This window comes from Mustelus asterias, unplaced genomic scaffold (assembly GCF_964213995.1).
Source record: "Mustelus asterias unplaced genomic scaffold, sMusAst1.hap1.1 HAP1_SCAFFOLD_35, whole genome shotgun sequence".
Lineage (NCBI taxonomy): Eukaryota > Metazoa > Chordata > Chondrichthyes > Carcharhiniformes > Triakidae > Mustelus > Mustelus asterias.
In genome coordinates this window covers 3,607,194-3,626,616 of record NW_027590117.1, presented here as the reverse complement: position 1 = coordinate 3,626,616, position 19,423 = coordinate 3,607,194, and the positions used below count along the sequence as shown (strand labels likewise).

General features: G+C 42.2%; 1 pseudogene; it reads left to right on the top strand.

Annotated features, from left to right (window-relative positions):
- Window positions 1–4,254: 4,254 nt before the first annotated feature.
- Window positions 4,255–13,101, top strand: LOC144482212 (putative G-protein coupled receptor 139; annotated as a pseudogene).
- The last annotated feature ends 6,322 nt before the right edge of the window (window positions 13,102–19,423 follow it).

The following is a 19,423-nucleotide window of genomic DNA, read 5'->3' as shown; positions in this document are numbered from 1 at the left end:
GGTTACGTCACTGGGCGGGTAATCCAGATGCCCACACTAATCTTTGGTGCCACGGAGTAAATCCCACCAAGGCAGCTGGTGAAATTGAAATTCACTGATTTAATCAAACTGGAATTGAAAGATAGTCTCACTTGATGCGATTTTGAAACAACCGTGGATTGTTGTAAAACCTCATCTGGTTCGCCAGTGCACTTTAGATAAAGTCTGTCCTCCTTACCTGCTCTGGCCTACATGTGACTCCAGACTCACAGCAATGTCGGTGACTCTTACCTGCCCTCTGAAATGGCCGAGCAAGCCACTCTCAGTTTGAGGGCAATTAGGGAAAGGCAACAAATGCTGGTCCTGCAGGCGGCACCAAAGCCCAGAAAAAGAAGAATCATTAAGAAAAAAAAGAAAGGCCCAGTAAAGTATTGACAGTTGGATCTTTCATCTCTTGTAATAACAAGACTTAGGGATGGCCTGAATCTGGGCTTTAAATTAGTGAAAGATTTTGAGAGATTTTATACGGATGAATTGAAGCAGAGAAGGGCAGATAAGAATGTAATCCACTCTTCTACCTCTCAATGAATTGGTGGTTTTAACACAACGTTGTACCTAATTAACTGAGTTTCAGTGACGCCTAGGAGTGTGAGAGAAATTCCAGTAGCAATGTTACCCCGAAATCCTCCAGGTCGAAGCGAGGCAGCATTCACGCTGATGACTCAGATGAGTTTGTTACTCATCGTTCAAAATGGCTAATACCTGTTCGCCAAGCTGCAGCACGCTTTGAGTCACAAGAACCTAATGATGGGACAGAATGCCGGCAGATAAGAAAGTAACAAGAAACAAATCCTGCGCTCCAGATCCCATTACTTCGTCCTATCCCATGTTTCGAAAAATCTGTGGGCCGAGAATCGGCCTGTTCACTCACAGGAAGTCCCATGGCAGAAATTCACGGCCCAGAGTGAATGTCATCCTCGAATCGAGGGACAGACAATGATAACAACTACCTGTTACAAAAAAAACTCACAAAAAACCACCTCCAGCATTAGTATTGTTAAACGTCTCACCCCCAATACACCGTGAACAATTCTTGTGTGTTGGGTCACTCTCTGATCTGTGAGCTTCGCTCTACCCGAGTGTGCTGACATCTACTGGCCACAACCCAGAACTGCAAAGAATGGGAAGACATTCACATTAACTGTCGGTGTTGCAGGAAAAGGTCAGTATGAGGAATTGATAATAGGATGTGATAGGATAGGCATAGAGATGTGAGCAGTAACTCCACTGTAGAATCATTACTAAATTATTTTCCTATTGCGTCAGACACATTTGCAATTTGCTTTCGGCTGGAGCATTGGAAACAATTAGCCGAGCTCTATTAAGAGAAAGCTGGATAAGTTATAAGAGAGAGTGGATTTCAGAGATCAACAGAAAATGTGACTTGAAGAATTCTAGTTGGAGGATCGTGTCGAACATTTTACCAGTTAGAACAAATGCACCACGTTCAATGAGGTATGTTCTGGGCCAAATGAATCCAGGTTTACAAAGTATCTCAGAGACTGGGAGATAAATAATAAATCACAATTGTGAACAAAGGATAGAATGATACTGGAAGAATCATTCACTCAGACACATCCACACGGACTGATAGATAGATAATTAGCTCACACTGAAATCCTGCACCACACGCAAAGTGATAGAACATTTTTTCTGCACACAGACACAGGACATTTCGAACACAGCTGAAGGCCATGAGGTCCTTTTTGTCTGGGCTTGGTCTCTTTTAGAGAAGCTTAGCTATTTCACTCCAAAGCCCTTTGCCATCTCCAGGTTGCTGTCCAGGTTGAAATCCCAGATTAGTCTCGCTCCTCCGTATATTTCAAATAGTGCATTTCAGATCCTCATCATTCATCAAGGTAAAAGAATCTCCATGTCCCCATTTGGACGTAGTCTATCCAACTAAATCCGGTGTCCTCAGGAATTAAGAGCAGTTTGGCCACAATCTAATCTGTCTATTCATGTCGATGTCTACTCGTCCAGTATTCCCAACCGTCAGAAATCGTTTCTTTCTCTGAATCAATATTCTTAAAATCTCAAATACTCCATTACATTACTCGGCAAATCGGGATGAAGAACAACCTTCAAGATGCGGCCCTTGGTGGCAGGAGCGAATTGTGATTTAATGTGAATGAGGATGACGGAGGCGGAGAGGCAGGGTGCCAAGGTTTGAGTTCTGAATATTCCAGAGTTTATGAAATTCGATGGGAATGGGAACCGAGGGAAAGGTGATGGGGGTAAACCTGATCATCAAGGATGACTTGGTGCAATAGTTAAAAATGCTCTTGCTTCAGAAGATCAGAATGGAGAATCAGTTTGGGTGGAGTTGAGGAGTCTTCATTCCAGACGATGCAAAAAATGCTTTCCAGCAATAGCTGTAAACCAGGAGGTGGAATGGAGAGAGGAGCTTCGTGAAATTACAATCACGAAGACAACTGCACTGAGCAAGCTGGTGAAGCTGCTTACTGACAAGTCTTTGGGTCCACATGGAGATCATTCTGGAGTCTTAGAATTGATGTTTAATTGGATACTGGGTACGGTAGTGTTAATTTCCCAGAATTCCCCAGAATCTGCAATATGTTCCATCACACTGAATAGTGGCAAATATAACCCCTCTATTCAAGAAGGGAGCGAGTCAGAAAGAAAGGGCACCATAGGCTAGTTGTGTAGACATTTGTCATGTGCATGGTGTTAGCATCAGCCGTTAAGGAGGTTCTAGCTGCACACTTAGCAAAACTCAAATAATGGAGAAGAATCGGCCTAGTTTTGTTTGAAGAAGTAGCATGTGCTGTGGTTGGGAAACCTGAAGTTGGTCTCTCCTTGTATTCCCAGAAGACATTTCGTAAGATGTCACATCAAAGGTTATTGCAGGATACAAAATTTTACGGTGTAGTGTGTTTCATATTGACTCGGATGAAAGACTGGGCTGGCAGAAAACAGGGAGAATGCAAAAATGGCTCTTTTTCTGATTGGCCGATGTGACGCGTTCTGCCCCAAACAGGACAATTGTGCTGGGGCCCCAACCTTTTGTAACTTGTATTTGTAATTTCAATCCTCTGGTGTGTCTTCCTTGACTGAGCTGTGAGAAGATTACATGGTTTAGGTGCCAAGTACCTGGCATTGGAAGCATTTCCCGAGCCACAGGAATCAGATGATGGACAAGCATATTCTTAATGCTGGGGTTCCGGCTTGTGAGATGACACTGATGTTGATGCTTCTGCCCTCCCACTTAAGTTATAAGTTCTTCTGCAGACAGGGTTAATGTTTGACTTCCGCGCTTTGATAAGCCTCGTTTTCGATGTTTCATTTGGTATCGTAAGAAAGGGGGCGCAAAATCATGGCAGACCAGGAACTTGACTTCAGTTTTCATACCACGACCCTCTGACATTCTCTTGCCTCCGGTGGCACAGTGGTTAGCACTGCTGTCTCACAGCGCAGGGACCCGGGAACAATTCCGGCCTGGGGTAATTGGGTGGAGGTTGCATATTCTCCCCATGCCTGCCCGGGTTTCCTCCGGGTCCTCGGATTTCCTCCACACTCCGAGTATGTTTGGTTAATTGGATTGGCGATGATAAATTGCCCCTTAGTGTGAGGGGGATTACCAGATTAAATGCGTGGGGTGACAGGGTAGGGCCTGCTGGAAATATTGTCAGTGGGAGCCGATGGGCGAACAGCTTCCTTCTGTCCTGTAGCGATTCTATGAATCCATGATTCATGTGGCCAAAGGCTGCCCAAGAGGATCTCTGGCGCGGCTGAATGTACTTGAACATTTGGTGTTTGATTACTAAATGATGAAATGTGTCAAGAACAGTCACGTAATACAGTGCAGTAGAACAGCCCTGAGACAGATAGACTTTCATATTTGGACTTGAATTCCAAAATGGTCACAACAATGTCAGTGACACCACTGAATCTATGTGAGGCATTGCGGTGAACAACGCCATTGCTATTGTCTCATCTTGTGTTCGTTAATTAACATGATCTAAAGCGTTCAATTCAATCCCAGCGCTAAATATGATCTATCACAACAGGGAATTAACTTGTCTTGAAGTTCGCTCGATTAAAAAAAAACATATTTTGAGCGATTTTGCAACATTATTTCCCGTAAGGGATCCCACGTGGTATACATGAAATATTAGAGAATGCACAAAGCTTCCGAGCTTAATACAGAAATATTGCCAGAAGCACGAAGAAGCCGTGTACTTCACACTCAAAATGCATCGACCAATAGACAGTATCGAGAAAATTTACTACACATTCATTGCTGCTATTGGCGTCCCTGGTAAGTGATTCGTGCCGCTGAGGTGGGAAATCTCTGTCACAGCTGGTGCTGCTTTAGATTTTCTCTGTGACTGATATCTCTACGACTTGATTCATGGGTAGCATTCTACAAAGTTCTAAATTGTGCCATTGTTTAAATAACTAGGAGGTGCATGCTCTTTGTAACTTTATGTATCTGACCAAAGTATACATTTTTATTTCAGTGCCATGGATAATACAAATTCTCAAATTCAGTGCAATGGCGTTAACTCTTCTGTCTGCATTCGATGTCAGCAGGCATTATTTAAATAGAGGCAAAAACAAGGTGTGTGAATATTGCTGATGAATGATAGTTGGAGCTGGTTATCATTCGAAACAATGACTTCTCCAGTGACAGGCTTTTAGGAAATGTGAATAAAGTGCGAGGTTTCCAGTAGAATGGGAACAATTCACGGTTCGATACAATGATCGGCGCAGCTCCTGCTACACTCCTCATTATCACTTTCTGATTTGGAAATGTGGAAAGGGTCCGACTGTTAACATAAAGCTGCATTGATTGTTGGTCCCTAACCGGAGAAAAATATCTGACAGCTGGGATAACGCATTAATGCATTATCTTTTAGCGAATTGAATGTGCGCCACTTACTGGGATGAAACAACGCAGCCCAGTGTCTCAGCAGTTATGCAAAAACATCTCAGCATAGAAATGTAGCGTGTGTCACTAACTGCAGTAGAACACTTCAGATCCTTGCCTGTGCAGTGGTGGGAGAACGCGTCCCTACATAATTCCACTGATTGGAGTGGAAAACTTCAGACCACTGTATGCGGAGTGCTGGGAGAACCCGTCATGATATAATTGTACTGAGCGTGAATCACTGATCGGACGGGAATAGTTCAGCCCAGTGCCTGTACAGTACTGCGAGTCCCCGTCATTAGAGAACTGTACTCAGTGCGTATCATTAATTGAAGTGGAACACTTCCGCTCAGTTTTTTGCGCAGTGCAGGGAAACGACATCACTACGAGACCGGTTGGAAATCATCATTCCGTTGGCTATGTATTAATGGCAGAAATTGTCTTTGTAGAATTTCAATGAATGTGGGTCACGAACTGGACTCACGTTAGCCGTTTATCTAGCTAACATTGGATCAGGTGACTGAGCATCACTTCCGACTGCTTTCTCTGTATGTTTCAGCAGAAATAAATCGAAAAAGAGCAAGATTTCTGTCCATATTTGATAATGTGTGCATAATGCGAAATTTATTGAAATTATTCTGTCTTCTCGTAAAATGTTCGGACAGACACGGATGTTTACAATTATTGACTGGCAGTCATTTTCACATCGTTTAAATTCTCTATACAATTACGTTTTCGTAGCCTGATTGTCATTCCTAGAAACTTCTAAAGCACGGTACTGACAAACTATGTCTCACGGTTGCTGAAATTGACAGTCTGTCAATGACAGGCAATTAAAGCTATCGGCAAAGTTGGAACTTGTGCATCTGTCTCCCAAGTCTATATTATTTTTCTAAATAGTGATCAGGGTAGATTCCATGCCTCTTACAATCTAAGTAAATTCGATTAACCCTTAATTCCTGTGTTTTTCTTCTGTTGTCCAGCTCGCTGCCTGGAATGCAGTCTGACTTCAATTGTTTGCGTGCTCGTCCAGAAACTGCTATGTAGTAACTTTGAAGCATAAACAAAATCAAATTACATTACTTGCATTTTACTTGTCTTATCGAATCTTTCTGACAACTATGCAAAAAATATGGTAGGATTGATAAAGTATGACTTTTTGTTTGGAAAATTTATTTTACTCTGAAATATTATATTCTTGTGGATGCTTTTTCATTACATAAATAAATGATGGTTACATTATCTTTCCTCCCACTGAGGTTTTGCAACTGCTCATTGGATTTGCAATATATTTCAGTTTAAATATATTAATATCATCGGTTGTCTGTCAGTTTTCTGACACTGTTTTTTATTCTAATAAGATTATGTGGACTGATTTTTCCTCTGCTAACCCCTCTGCATTCCTTTCATTTTGTTGCGGATAAAGTCCATCAAGATCAATGATTTATTCTTTCTCTGATTATCAAAGTTATCCTCACTATCCAACTTGAATATCTTGAATGCCATTAATATTTTCTGCACATGTGCATCCAGCTCTCTTTGATCAGAATTCCTGGAGACTCAAACTGTCCTTAAATGCTTGGAATATTGGCAAAGAGAAAAAATGAAGGAGAACAATAGTCCAAATCTCCATTTTCCCCTCAGCTTTCCCACCATCAACTCCTGCCGGTACATTCCGACGCCCCAATTGTGACGAGATATTTTATATTCCACTGATATTCCGGCTGAACCTCCTCTATTCCCGGCCGGCTCTTGTTTGGGAATGAAAACTCCCGCAAATGTTGAATCCTGATTCATTCACAGGGACCTTATTGTGAAGTGTATGTGTGGAACTCAGTTGTAAAGATTGTCGTACTACTTTCATGTAGATTAGGTTTGGGAGCCTCGATGCGTAGCCGCAGTGTTGTCTTTGCTTAGGACACGTGGATCATTATCTATTCCAGACGTATTCTGTTTCCCTCTTTCAATTATTTCTAAGCTACTTTGAGGACTGTTCTGCTACTGTTTTATTCTTACACCTCGAACTGGAAACAATCATCAGTTTCTAATTTCCAACTCGCCTATGTTTACAAATGGCCTGTATTTGCCTCGGACAATGAAGTACCGCTTGTCCTCACCTCTAACTTCATTACTCTCTGTATCCATCATGTTAGCCTTCAACATTTTCAGCTCAAGCGCTTACCAAGTATGGCTTCCTATCCCCGGCCATATTCCCAACACAGGTAACATTTTCATTCTTTCCTCAATTGCCAGAAACAGCCTTACTCCTACCCGGAACCCCTTCCGATATAGAAGAGGAAAAACAACACTTTCACAGACACCAACCTGTCACCATCCAGGGACTCAACACCTCCAGAACAGTTGAAACATAATGAAATATTGCATTTTCCTATAGCTTAACTCACGCAATTGATTCGAATGATGAAGTTTACTTTATCTGTCAGGGCACCAAATGTGGCAACGACTCGATATATGAACTCCCGAATTTTATTCAATAGATTGTTTAAAACAAATTTGTTCTAATTGGGACATCAATAAATCATCCAACGTATTGATGTACTGTAGATGTGTGAAGAGCTAAAATACTAAGATGAGGGGGAATGGAATGAAAAAAAAAATACATGCTGAAATATAGTCCTGCGATGTTTTGGAGAAATGGCAGAACTTTCAGCCGACAAGGGAGAAAACTCAGTGTTCAGGAATTTCCACCAGATTTCTGTATAAAGCGATGGCGGTAGGACGCGAATCTGCCATCTTCCTATTTCATCACAAGAAGCACCAAAATCAGCCAATATGGTCAATGAATGCAGTTCGCAGCTCGCAGCAACATGTGCCTGAATGCTGTTGTGATATTTCTGTCAGTTCTATTTTTGGAAGTTCCACTGATACCCAGATGCCAGAAAATACAAAAGAAAGCTCCCGTTGACTTTATGACACTAAAGTCGGTGGAGTTGTAGACAGTGCGGAGGGAAGTGGCAGGTTACAGAAGGACATAGATAAGCTGCAGAGCTGGGCTGAGAGGTGGCAAATGGAGTTTAATGCGGAAAGGTGTGAGGTGATTCACTTTGGAAAGAATAACAGGAATACAGAGTACTGGGCTAATGGTAAGATACTTGGTAGTGTGGATGAAAAGAGGGATCTGGGTGTCCATGTGCATAGATCCCTGAAAGTTGGCACCCAGGTTGATAGGGTTGTTAAGAAGGCGTACGGTGTGTTCGCTTTTATTGGTAGAGGGATTGAGTTTCGGAGCCAGGAGGTCATGCTGCAACTGTACAAAACTCTGGTGCGGCCGCATTTGGAGTATTGCGTACAGTTCTGGTCGCCGTATTATAGGAAAGATGTGGAAGTGTTGGAAAGGGTGCAGAGGAGATTTACCAGAATGTTGCCTGGTATGGTGGGAAAATCGTATGAGGAAAGGCTGAGGGGCTTGAGGTTGTTTTCGTTAGAGAGAAGAAGGTTAAGAGGTGACTTAATAGAGGCATACAAGATGATCAGAGGATTAGATAGGGTGGATAGTGAGAGCCCTTTTCCTCGGATGGTGTTGGCGAGCACGAGGGGACATAGCTTTAAATTGAGGGGTGAGAGACATTGGAAAGATGTTCGAGGTAGGTTCTTTACTCAGAGAGTAGTAAGGGCGTGGAATGCCCTGCCTGCAGCAGTAGTGGACTCGTCAACATGAAGAGCATTCAAATGGTTATTGGATAAACGTATGGATGATATTGGAATAGTGTAGATTAGAGGGGCTTTAGATTGGTACAACTGGTCGGCGCAACATCGAGGGCCGAAGGGCCTGTACTGCGCTGTAATGTTCTATGATCTATGTTCTATGTTGACGGACATAGAATTTTTTGACGTCGAAAAAGCTGTGTATTTTGGAGATTCATGAAGCACTAACCTCAAACTTGGCTGCTCACAGACATGTGTCACCATCCTATGTCTACTCCATCATCGCATGCAATCAATGATCTTCAACAAATGCGTCAATACAACCCCATTCGGAAACACTGCAGCCAAACAACGTTGTGTCATTGCCCCAATTCCCTTTTCCATTTTCCTCACTGCAGTACTGCACCTGTCACCCAGCAAGTTACCCACAGGCCTGGAGATCATCAGAGGAAGGACAGGAAGTTTTTAAACCTACACCATCTTCATTAGAAAGACAAAATCTCTCTTCAGTCATTGAGCTCTCGGCTGCAGGTAAAGCTTGTGTGGGTGCTAACTCAGGCACTTAGCCCAGCTCACTGAGCTTTCCTTCTGCGAAGCAGACAACACTTTGTACTGTAACAGGCAGAAATCTGAATTCCCTGACGCAGTGACACCACCAGAAACATCTCCACGTGGAACTAACTGAATAATTGCACTCTAATGAGAAAAAAAACCAGTCCCGGGTTCACACCGACCATCAGCGTCAGAACACATACTTGAAGTCCCACATTGTCTGATCATTGAATTCCAGGGACTGTAACTAAAGGGGCTAATTCCTGATAAGACCTCTGGGTCTGATGTGTTGCATCTTAGCATATCAAAGAAAGTAATTACAGAGATAATGGATGCACTGGCCATAATCATCCAAGCATTTTCTTCATACTGGAATAGTCCCAGAGGATTAGAAACCTGCCAATGTTACACCCTTATTCTAAAAGGGACCGAGACAAATATATATTATTATAGGACATTACACATAACATCGGTCATTGAGAAAATATTAGAGCCCAATTTAAGGTATGAAAATAGCAGAACATTTAGAAATGCATGATATAATCAAGCAGAGTCTGCATGGATTCATGAAGGGGAAATTATGCTTCCCAATTTTAGTCGAATTACTTGAGATGATAATGAGCAGGTGAGATAACGTTGAACTAATGAATGTAATAAACTTCAATTTTCAAAAACGCTTTCGGTAACGTGCTTGCCAAAAGATTATTTAATAAGATAAGAGCCTGTCGTGCATGTTAGCAGGGATAGATGATTAGTTAATTGACAGAAGACAGAGAATTGAGATAAGATGAACATTCTGAGGACAGAGCCCGCAAACTGGTGGAGTGCCAGAAGGATCAGTGCTGGTGCCACATTTAATTACAAAATTTATGAATGACTTCAACGAGGAAAGTGAATGTACTATTGCCACGTTTGAGGATGACGGGAATAAAAAGGGGGAAGGCGACTAATGAGGATGTTGCAAAGAGTTTACAGAGGGATAGAGACAGGTGAAATGAGTGGGCAAAATCTTGGCAAATTGAATATAATTTTGGAAAATGTGAAGTGAAGCAGTTTGGTCGGAAGAATAAATGAGCGAAGTATTATTTCAATGGAGAGCTAAAAGCCACAGCACCGAGGGATGGGGCATCCTCCTGCATTTAAAGAAAAACTAGCATGCAATTGCAGCAGTTAAAAGAGAAGGCAAATGAAATGTTAGCCTCTCTTTGAAAGGCAATGGAACATACAAATAGGAACATTTTGCTAAAACTATACACGGCACTAATGAAACCAAACCTGTAATAGTGTAATCTTTTTCATGTTATCGAAAGAAAGGTATGTGAGCATTGGAGGCAGTCCAGAGGAGGTTCGCTAGGGTTATCGGGGGAATGGATTGATTTTCTTCTGAGGAGAAGTTGATTAGATTGGGCCTGTACTCACTGGAGTTTACATGAATGAGCGGCGATCTTATTGAGACATACAGGATTCTCAGGGATTTGACAAGTTAGATGCCGACAAGTTTTTTTCCCCTTCCCCGGGAGTCCAGAACCAGATGGCATCATCTCAGTGTAATAGGTTATCCATTTAAGACAGAGAGGATGAAAAACATCTTCCCTCAGAGGGTAGTGAATCCGTGGAATTACTTTTACTGCAGAGGACATTAGAAGCTGCATAGTGAAGTACGTCAAGGATAAGTTAGACTGATTTTTTTTTCAATCAGTAAGTAATCACGGATCATGGGGCAAAGATGGGAAAGTGGAGTTGAAGATTATTAAATGAGACCAGTCATGATCTCATTGAATGCTGGGGCAGATCGATAGGCCGAACAGCCAACCTCTTCACTTACATCTTAAGGTCCTGTAAGATCATCTGTTGTGCTACATTTCATTGCTGAACGGCCGATTCTGGAATGACAAACCTGCCACAAGTGCCGCAAATGAAGCTGTCGTCTCTTTTGGAGCTTCTGAAACCATATGTTTCCATGGGTGGCAAACTCCTGGCCAAAGTTCGTGTCCTGATTTCAATCGATTGTCAGCTCGATTTTGTCATTGGATTGGGAATATGGGAATATGGAATGATGCTGGACTATTCAGCCCTGAAGCTTGTTGAACGTTTTGTCTAAACTTCATCTTGGTTCCGTGAACCTTCGAACAATTAACCAATCATCACTTCAACCTCAAAAAGTGACGCAATATGGACACAGATCAAATAGCTGACGGATGAGTCTCGGATTGGATCCCACACAAGCTAAGGAGAATGGAATTGCAGTGCAACGCCTTAATCTCTCGGCCACCTCGGTATACAAGTGTGACAGACCATCATGCTAGAAGGTGCGAGTTTCCCAAAAGCGACCTCCTCTTACTGGATAAATTGTTTCATTCTGCGATAGAGGGTCTAACGCACAGGCAATGGTGGTCTGGTGCAGTGTTGGGTGTCCAAACTCAGGAGTTCTCTTCGGTGCTGAAGTAGGGATCACCAATGTCACTGGATACTGCTTACGCCTTATTAACTCCACATGGTTCCGGCTGCAGGAATACCCGATTCCCAGCTCCCCAAACCCAGAGCGACACTGAGCTCAGAGGCACCAATTATTCAGCATTCCAGGAAGTGTTGCTAATGATCTCCACCCATAACTGTACATCCTCCCCAGGCAATGCCATTTCATGATTGTCCACTCCCGGATAGGTCTGATTCCGATCATAGGTTTGATCATGAGTAATGGATTTCCCTGTATCTGGCATTGGTCTTAACAAGCAAACCTGTCTGCAAACATTGAATCTCTTAAAAAATCATATAAGAGCATTCAAGTCTCATTAAAATCTTAAATTGACAACCTGCCTGCTGGCGGGCTGGTGTCACCCTGACCGCAGTAAGGGCTGCACTGAGCCAAAATCTGTCAATTTGAAGTCACGGTTGAGAAGCAGTAAATCGTTCAACGTCTGACAAGATCAAGATCCATCAACATTTTGATGTTAAAATAAACTTCCTCTCAAGGGAAGACACTGAGAATATTTGGTCAGTAATTGTTACTTTTTATTTTCCCCTTTTCTCTACCTACAGTTAATTTAGTGGCAATTATGATCCTTTCTCGGTGAAAATGTGGCCTCTCCAACTGCACAACTCGCTATCTGGTGGCCATGGCAATGGCGGATCTACTGGTCATTATCACTGATGTCATTTTTTCAAGGATCAGTTATTATTATTTCCCAGGTACTTTCCTGAATACCACGGCTGTATTTAGAATTATTCTTGTTCTGGTTGGGGCAGCCACAGACTGTTCTGTCTGGTTTACTGTGACTTTCTCCTTTGATCGTTTTGTGGCCATTTGTTGCCCGAAGCTGAAAACTAAATATTGCACTGAGAAAACAGTGGTTGTAATTCTCGTGACAACTGGCATTCTGCTTTGTTTCAAAAACGTTCCTTTCTACTTTACCCTTGAACCTGGATGGATAATTAACGACGTGCCATGGAGCTGTAATGCAAAGCCAAGTTACTTTACTGATATTGGATGGGTGATATACGACTGGTTTGATACAGTTCTGACGCCATTGCTGCCATTTGTTTCAATTTTATTGCTGAATGCTTTAACAGTCAGACATATTTTAGTAGCCAGTCGAGTTCGTAAGGGACTGAGGGGTCAGAGTAAGGGAGAGAATCGAAGTGACCCTGAAATGGAGAGCAGACGGAAATCTATGATTTTACTTTTCACCATATCTGGCAGCTTCATACTTCTGTGGCTGATACGTGTTATTGAGTTCTTATATTATAGCATTACAGGAACAAATCCCAAAGATTATGAAGGTTCTTTATATATCTTTCGACAAGTTGGATTTATGTTGCAGATATTAAGTTGCTGCACAAACACATTTATTTATGGGGTGACTCAGTCAAAGTTCAGAGGGCAGTTCAAGAGTGCGGTGAAATATCCACTCACATCAATTATTCAATTAATTCATAAACGAAACAATTGAGAACAACACCGATGTGGGTACCTATGTTTCCAGTGTGTCAATGTAAGTAGGCAATTTAGCCGTAGAGTCTGTTCCATCATTTAATACAATCATGGCTGATCGCAAATTGGCCTCAACTCCACTAATCAGTCCATTCGCCACAGCCCTTTACCCCCTTCAATTTGATAATCAGCCCTCATCTTCCTTATATTTACTTCAAGTCCCTGCATGTACCACACTCTGAGGCAGTGAATTCCATAGACTCACGACAATTTGATAGGTGCAATTTCCCCAATTCTCTGTTGTAAATCTGCCTCCCCTTATGCCGAAACTCATATTAAATCTCATATTCTAGTTTGGCCTACAAGGCGGAATAACTCTCACCATGTCTACTTTGTCAATCCCCCTTATAATCTTGGACACCTTAAATACATCTCTTATTCTTCTGAACTCCAGGGAGTATAGGCCCAACCTGCCCAATTAATGGAGAGATGGATTGGTTTTAACAATCTTCTCAAGACCAATAAATCGATACATTTACACAGACCTCAGCCTGGGCGAAATAAACATTCGAAATGCTGAAAATGTATGACAATATTTGACTGCTATTTGACAGACACAACGGTCATTTTATTACTGTGTGTTATTTTGTTCATGTGAATTTCATCGCGCTTGTTATCTCTGCTATACAAAATAGTGGGGCTCCATGAGGAATAGAAGTTAGTAGCTGGAACTTGCACGAAAAATAAACACTCATCATGGTCTCACATAGAAAATGTGCTTTCTTTAAACACAGTAATGTTGTCATTGTATGGAACATTGGTTGCGCTCCATTCCCACTCCGGATGTTCCCTTGGCATTTGCAGGAAAATCATGCTCTCCAGGAGTGAACCATGTCTGATGCATAAAAGATCTCGCAGATTAATGTGGAAGTGGCGTGGCATAAGGAGATGCCAGCTGTATTGTTATATATAACCGAACATTTTTAAAACTCCAACACTGCTGTCATTTTAAAAAAAAAATTGTTGGTGTCACATTAACACTGCAATGAAGTCATTCTGAAAATCCCTGAGTCGCCACACTCCGGCGCCTGTTCGGGTACACTTTTGGAGGATTTTCATGACCAATACACCTAACCATCTCGTCTTTCCGACTGTGGGAGGAAACCAGAGCACCCAGAGGAAACCCACGCAGACACGGGGAAAACGTGCGGACTCCACAAGGACAGTTACTCAAGCAGAGAATTGAACCTGGGTCCCTTTTGCTGTGAGGAAGCAGTGCTAACTACGGATCCACTGGGCCACCCATGTCCCGCTTGTGCATTGCAGAATATAATTGTGAATATAATTAAAGATTTATGTAATGTTATTCATCTCTCTGCTTATTAGTGGAGTGGCGATTGGTTGTTCTTTGGTTTGCAAACGAATATATACTCGAAATGTTATTTCTAAAATTCCGAAGCTATCAACTGTCAATGTGAAAAAAATAAAAGCCGGTAAAATCATTTGGCATGGGCATGATTCCCGCCTTTTGGAACAATATGGAATGAAAGTCTGCCTTGATTCCTCAGATATCTGTCAAGGAGGGGTTAACCCAGCATCTCTCAATCAGCTCCCAGGTGTATTTTAACCTGCTTGCTCACCATGTAGTTTATTATGACTCTTTCCGTTTCCCAACTTATGAGTTAAGTTGTTTTCCTGAGGATCCATTCCAAAAGGGTTTATTAAATTGCTCACTTCCTCCACTATCAATTCACCTGCTCCCTCGCACATTGACCTGCACCCACTACCCGGAGTTTATTAACCCGCTCCCTCGTTCTTAGTTTTATTAACCACCCCTTCCCGCTGAGGCTTATTACAAAATTGGTCTGCGACAGGGCTTTGTGTACACACTTTCTCCACACGGATTGTATTAACATACTCCTTGAGCACCCCGACTTCATGTGTGTTTATTGAAAATTCCCTCACCCTTCTGACAAATTCCCTTACACTTCAGCGGGAAAAGAGAACCGCTCCCTTCCCAAAGTTTGTTCACCCTTTTTCTCGACCCAAAGAGCTTTATTTAAAGATGCCCTCCATCTCCGCGGTTTATCATACAAACCTCCCACCTTCACCTGGGTTAAAAATGTCCTGTATCTCCGCTGTTCATCATGAAGACCCCGCCCTCCCACCTGCACCTGGTTTAATTAAATATCCGCCACTATCATCATCCTCACCCCGTGTCTACCAGGGGACTATTTGACCCACAGCCTGTGGGATGGATTTGGCAGCTAGTTCAGCTGGGCGTTAGGTCAATGACCTTTCACGAGAATTGGCCAAGTTTAGAAATGTAATGAGTTTTCAGGAAATAACAGGCAGCGGGAACAAAAGGTCGGGCTGTGATATGTTGGGAGACACGAGTGAAGAAATGAGAGTATAGTTTGTGTTTCATGGACAGAGAGAGACATTAACATAGACTCCTAGAACTGGAGGAGCAGAGAATCAGACCATTCAGCCATTGGTATCCTTGAAAACTCGTTGTGACACAATGGGACATTAAAAAAGAATTGTGAAGGTGTGAATGGGAGATTGATGAGCGATTGCCCTCCGGAATTCTCCCCTAAAAACAGCCACTCAGATGCTTCGTGTCTTAAGAAACTTCTACCTGTACCTTTAATGCACAGGGAAATTGTCCGTTAGTTATTGCTATCCAACAGTTAATTCTAGTCCTCCAATACCATTCCTAATTGACCATAATAGCATATAATTGTTGCAGCAAAGAACGGGGCCATTCAACTCGACCTGTCTGCCGTGGCTCTCTGCGGGCACCAAGTGTTACTCCGTGAGCTTTTCACTGTGCTTATATTAATTATATTACTCAGCTTATATTCTTATTCAAGTTTGCTGCACAAAATAGGAGAAAAAACACGTGAGGCCGACCAAAGTTATTTCTACAGTCTTAACCTAAGTTCCAAGTTTTTGTACTCTGTGCTCCCATTGATAAAGAGCACGGTGCCGTCTAATTTATTAAACATTCTCCTCACCAACCCCGTCAAACTGGATTTTTTGCACATAGTTTTCTTCGCGAGAGTATCATGCATTTTATGTTATGTATTGGCGTTCTTTCTTCAAAATAAATCAATTTGTCCTTCATCGCATTAAATTCATGTGTCGTATCACACTTGATTAAATGCCTTTGGTCGTCCAAACAAACCGCATCAATAGCATTGCCGTCATCAACACTCTGTTGCTGCTTCAAAATACTTAACGAAATTAATTAAACACAGTTTTCCTTTTATAAATCAGGAGTGAGGAAGATTATGACTATTGCCTTTGCAATTCCCATTGTCATTACCTTCAGATCATTGGATGCACATCACTCAGTCCCAGTGCCTAATCAATTGAAGACAGCCTCTCTATAACTTTCTCTTTATTGTGTGAATTTCCTCTGGAGTGCAAAGAGGAACAGCACCAAAAGGCTCACTTCCAGCTCTGTAAATCACATGGAGCACAGTTAAAATATAATCAATTCAAAACCAAACCGTGGCCCTCCAGCTTTATCAGACTGCAATTGTTGACGGAAATAAAATTGAACACACGAAGCCGGCTACCTGACACGACAAATAATGGACAGCCCTGATTGCTTCGTTGGGGTAATTTTAAAGTCCGGTTACGCGGTCGAACATTCTTTAACTCTTTTATTTATTTTCTCCACATGTTCATCGTTGAGAGAGTTGTTGCGATGTGTTGCAGGATCGCAAACCTGCTCTCGAGATATGTAAACCTGCTGTCAAAAACACAGTTGGGCCCAAAAGGGTAAGGAAGTGAGGCGCGTGGGGGATTTGAACCCGTGACTTTTCACATAACTCATTTACTAAATATCCCGCAGCAAGAATCATGCCTCTGGACCAAAGAGCCGACAGGCCGCTTTGATGGTAACAGATATGTACTTCCTTTTCCACTCACAGGAGACAAGCTGTGCTTGCAGGCTAAGATAGAAGTATAGAAAATTGAATAAAAACACAGCAGACTCACAGGGAAATGTGATTCGCTGTGTCTTAGTCCCTGAATATTCAACCAAATATTCAATTTTGGAATTTTAATTTCTGTCAGGAAAATGAATTCCCATCGTATCAGTTCAGGGACTGTGGTGACGAATCCAACGTGAAACACAGTGTGGAAGAGCACCGCTAACAAATTGGTTCAAATAATCATTTAACAGCAAAAACAAACCCCTCTCGCTACAAAAATGAATCCACAGACCAGCAGAACACACACTGCATGATCCACTTTGTCTGAACATTGAGTTACAGCTATCTACTCCTGTCTGGTTTCATTTCAACGGGAAATAGAATCTGCATTCGAGACAAACTGCATATTATTTATCATTACCCATTTCGCCTTTCAGGACAATGGTAGCTGAGATCAATCCTTCTGTTAAAATCTCTGTAGATAATCTATTTAATGTAATGTAGATCAAGAAAATCTAGATATGTCATTTGACAGCAGCTGAACATTGAGTTTTGATGCAGATGAGCATATGGCGGTAGAGGATGGTTTCGATCCATCTATTTTCGCGTTATGGTCCCAGCACGCTTCCGCTGCGTTAACCTGCTCCAAAGATTAGGGACTTCATGCCTATTACTGTTGCGCGGGAGCCAAACAATTATGTGCTTTTTAAAAATTATAACAGAAATACGCGTGTTTGGCAGTTCACCCCAGATGGACGCAACCTCAGCCCGAATGTAACAAGTAGAGAAATACACAGAGAAAAGCAGTAAGATACTATCAGGACACACACATAATGACAGACAGAAAAGGTGCCGAGCAAACCAGCAAGATTCTGACATGAAAAAAATGATTATTTATGAATAGGTGTTTTCTGTTACATAAAGATAGGCCCTGTTTTCAAATTTATTTCCTCTTGTGTCACTGTGCTTTCTGCTGTGTAACAGTGACTCTGCCGTTGACAGATCTTCACCGTGGTTGTGAAATTTCTTCCCTGTTGTGTAATTGTGTTCCCGGTTGTGTAAATATGATCCGTGTTGAGCAAAAGGTTTCTCTGTTCTTTTAAGGCGTTTCTGAAATGCTAACTGACAGGAAGAATTGAGGAATTCATGAATTCATGATGAACATGACTCGTGCCTCAAACATCAGCGCATTGTGGAAGTCACGAGGTTTCTCATTTGTTCTGAAATGAGAACTGACAGGAAGAATTGCTTTAACGCCACATGATTGGCGAGGAGCAGTCTCAAGCCGGCGAGGCGGGCGATGCTGCTGATCTTCAGCAGAACAGACAGAAAGATGGAACATTGATCATCACGCAGACAGTGAGAGAATACAACACAATAAACCACAGGCACAACAATGAGAAATAACAATACCATAATGTTATCTGCTTCATTCCGGGACAAATGTGACGAACAGATATCATCCCTCCATCTCTGAATGAATCTGCCTGACACAGTTGTTACAATTCAGTTGCGCCAGCCTCTGACGCCTTATCACATGCAATCCTGAACCCAAACATTACATTTTCGGTTCGCTACACTAGAAATTCAATGCCTCCCTTTCTTTCACCCCCTTGCTGCAATGAAAGTTTGTCTCTTTCAACTGAATCTCTCTCGCTCTCAGTGTTAGGAATAATTCTCCAGTGTGCAACCTAGTCCTGCCCTTTCTTACAGAGTAACATTCTGCGAACTATGCTTCGCTAGTAGAGGTGCCAGCTTTGAGATGTTATGGCAAATTGGGCTGCCATGTGCCTTCTCAACCAAACTATACCATTTTACAATTTTGGAGAGGGACAGGGGAGTTATTCCATGGTCCCGGAGTGAACACTTGTCCTTTAATCAACATCACTACAAAACAGACTCTTTATCGCATTGCTGCTCCTGGAAGCTGGCTGGGTGCAAACCCTTTAAAAAATAGTTCAAAACTATTGTAATTGAAATCCTGTGAGGAAAAGTCAAGTTATTATTGAGAATTCTTTTGAAGAGCTTCTTTTGACAACAAAAAAGTGGGTGAAGAACCCATGTAAATGGTTACCAGGGAACAAGTCAAAATCAAACCGAGATCAACAGTTGTGAGGATCAATGAGTGAAAGCGGAAAGCTCCGTGCATCATCATTTCATCAAACAGAGACACTCTAACATTTTCCTAATGACTGATGTTAAGCTAACTGGCACATAATTACCCGTGTTTGCCTCCCTCCCTTTTTGAATAAGGATGCAACTTTGGAATGTTTCCAATCATCTGGGACTGTTCCAGCCTTTAAGCTTTCTTGGAAGATTATTATCAGTGCCTACGCTACCTCGAGAGCTACGTCCTTTAGCATCATAGGATGCAAATGTTCAGAGGCGCGGGGC